The sequence below is a fragment of the Orcinus orca genome, chromosome 12 (genome assembly GCF_937001465.1).
Source record: "Orcinus orca chromosome 12, mOrcOrc1.1, whole genome shotgun sequence".
NCBI classification, from domain to species: Eukaryota; Metazoa; Chordata; class Mammalia; order Artiodactyla; family Delphinidae; genus Orcinus; species Orcinus orca.
The window spans coordinates 69,717,280-69,724,960 of NC_064570.1; the positions used below are offsets into that span (position 1 = coordinate 69,717,280).

The 7,681-nt window shown below is 43.8% G+C and overlaps 1 non-coding gene across 1 annotated transcript; it reads left to right on the top strand.

Moving 5' to 3' along the window:
- The first annotated feature begins 2,555 nt into the window (after positions 1 to 2,555).
- Positions 2,556 to 2,657, top strand: LOC117201454 (U6 spliceosomal RNA). Its single transcript, XR_004483472.1, has one exon. It is a non-coding gene; the product is annotated as a U6 spliceosomal RNA (small nuclear RNA).
- The last annotated feature ends 5,024 nt before the right edge of the window (positions 2,658 to 7,681 follow it).

Here is a 7,681-nt window from a genome sequence, read left to right on the forward strand (position 1 = left end):
CATATTTCAGTGATAACTCCCAGGGTCCACTTTCCTCCCACTGGCCTCAGACAGCAAAGCTCTTCATTTTGGGGTTAGAACTTCTCTCTGGGATGTGGCACATTTCTGAGCCACATCATTCATGCTCACTAAAGGAGAAAATTCTCCTCCCCTTGTGGGAGGCTCTGGACTCTATCTCAGTTAGGCAACATTTGCTAGTTTCAACCATGATGTTCCTGCCGTGAGGTTTCTGTGGGTGTCCTGCAGAGAGGTCAAAAACCCTCCAGGGTACCCACTGTGACTTTGCCTCTGAGAGACTGCGGGGGCCCCTCTGTTATGCATCCTGACTTCTGGTGTCTGTAAACTCTCCTGGTACCTATACCGCCTCTAATTTCCTCTGGGGAGTCATCCTTTTCCCTCCCCTAGTCCGTGTCATGTAGATGGTCCTGATTACAGCGGTGAGTATGGGTTCTATGTGTAAGCCAGCTCCTCGGAGCCTCTCAGCCACAAGGGCTGCGGCTGCTTCAGGGACCAGCCTTGAAGCAGAGAGTCCATAAGATGCAGTTAGACCTTTCCTGGCCTCCTAAGAGATGCGCAGGGGCCGTCCTTGCATTTGTGAGGAGAGGAGGCAGTTGCTGTGAGCATCCTGCATCCACGTGGATGCTGAATCTGGAGCCAGTGCCAAGGGAGCAACGCTGAAGAGTGAGAAATTGGTCCCTGATGACATTGTTTGAGCCTTGAATCAACCTATGTGAAGCTAGTTTCCTCTGTTGCACCACCAATAAATGATCTTTTCTTGCTTAAAGTGGTTTAGGAGCGTCCTTCAAGATGGCGGAGGAGTAAGACATGGAGATCACCGTCCTCCCCACAAATACATCAGAAATAATCTACATTTGGAACAACTCCTACAGAACACCTACTGAACGCTGGCAGAAGACCTCAGACCTCCCAAAAGGCAAGAAAGTCCCCACGTACCTGGGTAGGGCAAAAGAAAAAACAGAGACAAAAGAATAGGGACGGGACCTGCACCAGTGGGAGGGAACTGTGAAGGAGGAAAGGTTTCCACACCCTAGGAAGCCACTTCGTGGGCGGAGACTGCGGGTGGCGGAGGGGGAAAACTTCGGAGCCACGGAGGAGAGCGCAGCAACAGGGGTGCGGAGGGCAAAGCGGAGAGATTCCCGCACAGAGGATCGGTGCCGACCAGCACTCACCAGCCCGAGAGGCTTGTCTGCTCACCCGCCGGGGCGGGTGGGGCTGGGAGCTGAGGCTCGGGCTTCTGAGGTCGGATCCCAGGGAGAGGACTGGGGCTGGCCGCGTGAACACAGCCTGAAGGGGGCTATTGCGCCACAGCTAGCCAGTAGGGAGTCCGGGAAAAAGTCTGGAGCTGCCGAAGAGGCAAGAGGCCATTGTTTCAGGGTGCGCAAGGAGAGGGGATTCAGAGCACCGCCTAAACGAGCTCCAGAGACGGTTGCGAGCCGCGGCTAACAGTGCGGACCCCAGAGACGAGCATGAGACGCTAAGGCTGCTGCTGCCGCCACCAAGAAGCCTGTGTGCGAGCACAGGTCACTATCCACACCTCCCCTCCCAGGAGCCTGTGCAGCCCGCCACTGCCAGGGTCCCGTGATCCAGGGACAACTTCCCCGGGAGAACACAGGGCGTGCCCCAGGCTGGTGCAACGTCATGCCAGCCTCTGCAGCCGCAGGCTCGCCCTGCATCCGTACCCCTCCCTCCCCCCGGCCTGAGTGAGCCAGAGCCCCCGAATCAGCTGCTACTGTGACCTCGTCCTGTCTGAGTGAAGAGCAGACGCCCTCCTGCGACCTACACGCAGAGGCAGGGCCAAATCCAAAGCTGAACCCCAAAGCTGTGTGAACAAAGAAGAGAAAGGGAAATCTCTCCCAACAGCCTCAGAAGCAGCGGATTAAAGCTCCACAATCAACTTGATGTACCTGCATCTGTGCAATACCTGAATAGACAATGAATCATCCCAAATTGAGGAGGTGGACATCGGGTGCAACTGTACACGCGGGGTTTGCTTTCTACATCTCATTTGTTTCTGGTTTTATGTTTATCTTAGTTTAGTATTTAGAGTTTATTATCATTGGTAGATTTATTTATTGATTTGGTTGCTCTCTTCCTTTTTTCTATGCTTGGTGTGATTTTGTCTACATAGCTTTGCTTTTACCATTTGTCCTAGGGTTCTGTCTGTCCATTTTTTTTAGTATAGTTTTTAGCGCTTGTTATCATTGGTGGATTTGTTTTTGGTTTGGTTGCTCTCTTTCTTTCTTTCTTTTTTAAATTATTTTAAATTTTTAAAATTTTTAATAATTTTTTATTTTAATAACTTTATTTTATTTTATATTTTTCTTTCTTTCTTTTTTTCTTCCATTTATTCTGAGCCGTGTGGCTGACAGGGTCTTGGTGCTCTGGCCAGGTGTCAGGCCTGTGCCTCTGAGGTGGGAGACCCGAGTTCAGGACATTGGTACAACAGAGACCTCCCAGCTCCATGTAATATCAAATGGCGAAAGCTCTCCCAGAGATCTCCATCTCAATGCTAAGACCCAGCTCCACTCAACGACCAGCAAGCTACAGTGCTGGACTAAAATTGGAGTGATACAGAGAAGATTAGTATGGCCCCTGTGCAAGGATGACACGCAAATTCGTGAGCGTTCCATATTTTTGCTGGAGAGGGTGTGGAGAAAAGGGCACCCTCTTGCACTGTTGGTGGGAATGTAAATTGATACAGCCACTATGGAGAACAGTATGGAGGTTCCTTAAAAAACTAAAAATAGAAATACCATCCAACCCAGCAATCCCACTACTGGGCATATACCCTGAGCAAACCATAATTCAAAAAGAGTCATGTACCACAATGTTCATTGCAGCTCTATTTACAATAACCAGGACATGGAAGCAACCTAAGTGTCCATCAACAGATGAATGGATAAAGAAGATGTGGCACATAGATACAATGGAATATTACTCAGCTATAAAAAGAAACGAATTGGGTTTTTGTAGTGAGATGGATGGGCCTAGAGTCTGTCATACAGAGTGAAGTAAGTCAGAAAGAGAAAAACAAATACCATATGCTAACACATATATATGGAATCTAAAAAAAAAAAATTGTTCTGATGAACCTAGGGACAGGACAGGAATAAAGATGCAGATGTAGAGAATGGACTTGAGGACACAGGGAGGGAGAAGGGTAAGCTGGGGCAAAGTGAGAGAGTGGCATGGACATATACACACTACCAAATGTAAAATAGATAGCTAGTGGGAAGCAGCCACATAGCACAGGGAGATCAGCTCAGTGCTTTGTGACCACCTAGAGGGGTGGGATAGGGAGGGTGGCAGGGAGATGCAAGAGGGAGGGGATATGGGGATATATGTATATGTATAGCTGATTCACTTTGTTATAAAGCAGAAACTAACACACCATTGTAAAACAATTATTCTCTAATAAAGATGTTAAAAAATAATAAAGTCGTTTAAGTGATTTGAATGGGATGTTTGGCCACTTGTAGCCGGAACCCTGTCTGCTAGACTCGTATGGTAGCCAAGAAGTAGCGCGTGTGTGTGTGTGTGTGTGTGTGTGTGTGTGTGTGTGTGTTTTCTTTTGATTTTTCAGGAATAGAAAAAAAGATGAGGACTGACCCATTCCAAAAATGCTCACCAGTAGATTACCTAATTATTTAGAATGACAAACTAGAATGTTAATTTTTTAAAAAGCCTTATGAGAAAATAAAAAAATAGAAATATCTAGGAAAAAAAGACTTCTAGGTACGAAGGTCACTAAAAATTACAGCAAAAGGTGAGTTTTTAAATATTTGTATCATTTATTTACTCTTACCCACAGGCTATTCCAGGGTATTTTCACAGTTTGATCCTTTCTGTCGGCTATTAAATAGTTTGGTACAAAATACAGTTCGGTGTATTTAATAGACTTTGTTTGGGAATGTGGTTTGTTCTTTGACCCTGGGCAAGTTTCTTCACCTTAACATTTGAGGGATATTATTCTGGACTTAATGTACGTGAAGCTCCTAGATTGGGGCCTGGAATAAAGGAGGCACTCAAACGTGGGAGCAGCTGCTGTTTATTATTATTACCCACACTCTGGTCACTTGCTAGAAATATGAGTCACCCTCCCTGTGTGCCTGTTTTCACTAGTCCTGGTCAGGAAGTGTCTCGGGCCTGTTGTTGGTCTTCCCTGATGGTGTGGAATTAGCTGCCTTGCATATTGATTGTAACTAATGACAAAATGGCCCCTCCTGGGAATTCTGTATTTCTCCTCACCAGTCATTTCTGGACTTCTGATTTTTATTATCAACAAGGAAGAACATAAAATATAGTTACTTAAGGCAGAACTGGGAGATGAAACAACAACGGAAAGTGATGGATTGTCACTGCCCTCTGTGCAAACAGGTATGCTCGTAATCCTCAGGTTATTTCCTGCTGAGCAATACTAAAAAATATAAAATTGTGCGATGGTTAAGTAATATTATTTTATTATGTTATTCCATGGATGGCAAATACAAGACGTCTGTGGGGCCATCTCCCAGTCCCCTGATAATCTTAGTCCCGTTTCTCACTGAGCCTTAGCTTGGGCTTAGAGTCCTTCTCAACCCAAAGCACCAGAAATGGGATGCTTGAGTTGGAAACTTTTCTCCCCCTTTCCTCCTTGGGCTTCTGCATTTTGAGATTTTATTACTGAAGTTGCTTACATATTTTGAAGTGTTTTAAACTTTTCTTTTAATTCTCTACATACTTTGGCTTTCAATAGGAGAAGGGATTATTTGTACAGTCATGAGGCTAGAAGCATCTGGTCCCATGACTCAGTTTCCTCCTTTAGGGAAAAGGGACTGTCTTTCTGGGATTCCTTTCTTTTTTTTTTTTTAATTTTATTGGAGTAGAGTTGATTTACAATGTTGTGTTAGTTTCAGGTGTACAGGAAAGTGATGCAGTTATACATATACATATATTCATTCTTTTTCAGATTCTTTTCCCATATAGGTTATCACAGAATATTGAGTAGACTTCCCTGTGCTTTACAGTAGGTCCTTTTTGGTTATCTATCTTATATATAGTAGTGTGTGTATGTTGGGATTGCTTTCTATCTTAGCCCAACATATGAGAACAATAGAAACAAGCAAAAACCCTCCATACAAAATAGGTAAAAAAGAATATAAATCTAGAAAAGCAATGGCGACAGATAAGAGTCTCAGAGGAGGAAATCAGGGAAGAGATGTCATAATCAAAAATTCTGGACTCAGTTTGGATTCATCAATAAACATGCAGTGGGACATCTGCTAAGTGAAGCACTGGGATGCAGAAATAAACAAGAATAGTTCTTGCCCTTGAGGAGCTCACAGTCTGGATAGGCGGCGGATGTGTAGAACAAAGCCCGTAAATACCAGGCACTGTGGCAAGCGCTGTGTTGTGTCTGAGGAGAGGAAGATGGTAGGATTGAATGTCTCAGGTGACCTGATCACATTAAGTAAAGGGGTCCCTGCTGATGCTGTCTCACACTCCTTGTTTCATAAATCACAGATTGGGTATTAATAACTACGTGAGTTGTTACTTGACTTTCTCTTGCCCTATGTGAAGCCCTAGTGTTCCTGGTAAGTCTGAGGAGCCAAGTGTGGTGATGAATAGTTCAAAAACTCAGGCTCTGGAATCCGACAGTCCGAGCTTTGAGTCTTGACCTGTGGCTTACTTGCTGTGTGACTCTGGGAAACTCAATGACCACTCTGGCTCCAGTTTCTTAATTTAGTGATTATTGTGGCAATTAAAATAGAGAGTATCTCTGAGGTATCTGAGGTACCTTAGGTGATAAGTAAAAAAATTTATTATTCTTTATTTTTTTTAACATCTTTATTGGAGTATAATTGCTTTACAATGGTGTGTTAGTTTCTGCTTTATAACAAAGTGAATCAGATATACATATACATATGTTCCCATATCTCTTCCCTCTTGCATCTCCCTCCCTCCCACCCTCCCTATCCCACCCCTCTCGGTGGTCACAAAGCACCGAGCTGATCTCCCTGTGCTATGTGGCTGCTTCCCACTAGCTATCTGTTTTACCTTATTTACAAAAGGTAGCGTATATATGTCCATGCCACTCTCTCACTTTGTCACAGCTTACCCTTCCCCCTCCCCCTACCCTCAAGTCCATTCTCTAGTAGGTCTGTGTCTTTATTCCCTTCTTGATTAATTTTGTTGTCTTTATTATCAGGTCAATGATGTTGAACTCTGATTCAACAGTTGTGCTTTATTTGTCCACTTCCAATTGGAAGTTTATTGTTTCGAATTACAAAGAAAAAGATGAACTCAATTTGTGACCAAGAGACAAAGATTGGGGACTTGGCAATGGTGGAGGCAGACTTTGGACTTTGTGTTTGGGTTGGGAGATAGGGGTTGAGCAATAAAGATTCTGATTGAAGGGACAGAACCACCAGAGTGGAGCACAGTAGAGGTCCGGGAAGGGTGACCCTAGCGTGGGGCTAGAAGATGAAGAAAACTGACATGGAGAAAAGCTGCTCCTAAGCGTTCTCCAGGGGGCCAGAGAAAACTGTCGTAGAATTTTGGAACAGTTTTGTTGATGTGTTGACAGCTAAGGTTAGAGAGGTGTTTCCTTCTGAAAATCCCAAGTGTGTAGAGAATGAGCTCTTGCTGAATATTTCAGCTTTAGTTTAACTTCTTCCTGCATAACCTGTGTGTGTGTGTGTGTGTGTGTGTGTGTGTGTGTGTGTGATGTTTGTTTGTTGGCTGTGTGGAGTTGATTATATCCTAAATAAGTGAGATCTGAAAGGATAGAAGAAACGATGCAGCAGGGGGCAGGTAACCACAACACTACTTTTATTTGTTTTGTGAACCAGTAGTCAGCAGAGCCCAGCACACTTGACTGATGGGGAGAGCGCACGGGCAGAGGCAGCTGTAATGCAATGTTCTCAGAATTTGGCTCCGTCTCTACCTGGTGACAGCAGTTCGGAGTTGGGTAAAAATTCTAGCCCATCAGGATAAGGCGGTCACTAAAAGCTGTCTAGAACCTGAAAATTCCAAATAAGTGATGAGAGGAAGCATCAAAAAAAGACATTTGCACTTCAAAAAACAAGCAATAAAAATACCAATTTCCCAAACAAGTAGGTTAGGTGGCAATATTACTAGTTAACATTTCCTCATATGTTTCAATAAGTAATCTCTGAATTTGGTATTATCTCCATTTTGTAGTCTCAGAGGCTTGGGGTAGCTTGCCCAAAGTCACCATCTGGTTAGGGACCAAGCCTGGATTAGAACTGGGTCTGACTGGTACTAGAGAATGAACTCTCAACCACTCAGCTATGCCTCCTTGAAAGATGACTCACCATAGTAGTCCTTACACACACAAACACACACACGCACACACACCCCAAATTAGGAGTTGGTAGCTGAAATAAGATCAAAACATATCTTTTAAAGATTATATCTGAGCTTGGGATTAACATATACACACTACTATATTTAAAATAGATAACCAACCAGGACCTACTGTATAGCACAAGGAAGTCTACTCAATATTCTGTAATAACCTGAATGGGAAAAGGATTTGAAAAAGTATAGATATATGTATAAGTATAACTGAATCACTTTGCTGTACACCTGAAACTAACACAACATTGTAAATCAACTCTACTCCAATGTAAAATAAAAATTAAAAAAAAAAGACAGT